We start from the raw sequence: 2,799 nt of genomic DNA, 5'->3' as shown, positions 1-2,799 counted from the left end.
TGCATTAGATGGTTTCTTTTGCATATCCCTGCCAAAGCACTGAATATGTTTGCAAATTCTGTTATCCCACAGCCAGTGATGATGTGTAATTTACTGGTCAAGTTCATTCAAACCAACTCATCCATCAAGTAACTGGACAGAAGGTTACAGGCAAAACAGACTGCTGTTTGTTTTCCCAATGGTGTTATAACATGTTAAATTGGTCACCTTTTTCCTATCCCTCCATACAGTAAATCTGTAAATCTTTATTATTTGAGTTTCACTCACAGTCTCTCACACTGCAGCTGTCTTGGTATTTGCACTAATCATGTTGAGCAGGAAAGTCGTTCAATGCTTTACCATAGTAATACTTTAAAAAATGTAAGCAGAGTTCCATTGGGTAATACAAGTAAATATTAATTCAGAATGAAACTGGGGAAAATATATTCTCAAAATGTGTTTCATTATTTACTTAGGCTACTATATCTGCACCACAAGAAGACTAACACCAAAAACACAGGAAAACAAACTAAGTTCTATATAGGCTTTCGGGGCTCAACTCTTCCAAACTGAACCCTTCCATTTTTTAAGGAATTACTACTAGCCCATATCATTTCATGTTTTTTCTTTCTCTCATTTGTGACACATTTTTTACTTGACGAAGATCAGAGAGGGATTGGAACATGTTAATAAAATGTCTTCGCTGCATTCAACAAACGAGCCTTCCCTTTTGAATCCTTTTTTTAAAAGCCCAAATAGATTAGCAGGTACTTACATTTCATCTGTACCTATTGAACACTTTCAGAATTTTCCCTGTAATTAGTACATGATTACATTTTTCCAGGGAATTTCCTAAGAAATTAACAATTACATTCATCAACTCCAGGAAATTATTAACTGCAATCTTTAAATATGAGTTATATGATCTTGTTTTCAAGGGGGTCCCATAATTAGGAAACTAAGCATAACCATGAATATAGAAACTTATTTTTTTAATAATTGACGAGAACCAGAACAGAGATTTGGTCACAAATAAGAGGGAAGTCTATCGGCTGTATGCAGGCTGCTTGACTAGTTCCTGATTTTCAACATGTGAGCAGTACATTATTAAGCAGTAATTTTGGCCTCATTGTTTGAATCTGCCAGGCAAAACATTGATGTACTGTATGATGTTTTAGGTTGGTGAAAGTAAGCCAAAGTGATCATGAAAGCTTTATGTGAGGTCACTCAGGAAACATGACACAATGTTCAGGAAGTCCTGCCATATATCCAGGATCTTGCCCTTTGAAACTAATGCAAAATACACCAGATCATATACTTTACACAAAATGGACTGATTATACACAAGATTGTATCATGTATGTACTGTATGTGGTCAGTAGTATTACAAGAATTCCTTGAAAAGGTGATATTTGGCTGGTAAAACGTTCCGTCTTTGTCCTGTAGTCACAATGAACTTGTTTCCTGCATTAGATGAGCTTTTCAACATACTGTAGACTTCAAGGCTCTGAGACAGACAGAACTTGCTGAATCACAGTCATGGTGCACTCTTTCTGCAACTGTATTGTCTGGTGAGTAGCCACACTTAAGGTTCAAGGTCTTTATTGTTATATCTTGTCTACACGTACTTAAGGAATAAAACTAGTTTCCCCCGCCCGGCATCATCAGACATTGCAACATTGCAGGAGCATAAGTACTGTAATAGTAGAAATTAAGAAGAAAAAAAAGAGAGTAATATACAAATAAAGCAACAGCAATGTATTTACACAACAGTTAGGGAAGAGAAACTGTTTTTATCCATTGTTCTAGCACTTAATGTACCAAAAAAGGTGCTCTGTGTGATAAGTTCTTTCTCCTGGGTTATTGACATCTACTATATGTGAACATACTGTATTATGATCATGCAAAGGCATGCAGAAGCCTCTCTTTTTTTTGGGGGGGGGGGGGGGGGGGGCTGTGGTGTTAGGATGGTGAAGAGGGAAGGGGTGCGTTTCATAGTCCTTGCTTTTACTCTGGCCCAGCTTTGCTTCTGCCTTGGCCAACTTGTTCATGTGTGTAATTGTCTGGGGGAAGCTGGCAGCTTGCTGCCAGTGGCCCCATCGCTACAGTCCCGTGGTTTGGGTGGCTCGGATCTTTGATGATTCTGCAAGCTTTGCGACACAGCGTTCGTCATGGAGGGATGGTCAGTCACAACATGCGCTGATGCGCTCGGCTGTCTGCACGCTATTTGCATTGGCTTGCGGTTGAGGTCATTACAGTTCCTGTACCCAGCAGTGACGCAACCAGTCAGGATGCTCTCGTGGTGTCTCTGTACAATGACCTTCTTCAGTTTTCTGAGAAAGTAGAGGCATTGTTGTGCCTTCTTCGCCACCCTTTTAGTATGTACTGTACATCCCAGGTGAGTTTCTGAGTGATGTGCATTCCCAAGATTTTTGAACTTGTTGACCCTCTCCACTGCAGCACCGCCGATGTGGATGGTGGTGTGTTCTTTGTGTGGACTCCTGTAGTCCATGATTTGCTCTTTGGCCTTGTCAGTATGCTGAAATAAAATCCAAAAGGTGCAGCTCTTGAATGAGAGGCCATCTCATGTAATGGCAGCCGAATCTTAGTACATTTACCATCCCCTTTGATGATGTCAGTATGCTCAACTCACTGCCAAACATACTCAACGCAAGGCATTTATTCTGATGAAGTGCAACCACAGACTCAGTTCCTCATACATTACAAGCACCCACTGGAAAGGATTTGCGTATCAGAGCCATGTACTGTAGTACTTAGACAATATTGTGATGATGCTGAAGAATTACTTGAGAGCAAAAT

This window comes from Gymnoscopelus microlampas, assembly GCF_963454915.1.
Source record: "Gymnoscopelus microlampas genome assembly, chromosome: 18".
Classification (NCBI taxonomy): Eukaryota; Metazoa; Chordata; class Actinopteri; order Myctophiformes; family Myctophidae; genus Gymnoscopelus; species Gymnoscopelus microlampas.
The sequence above is the reverse complement of the archived record's forward strand: the minus strand, read 5'-3'. Positions refer to the sequence as shown.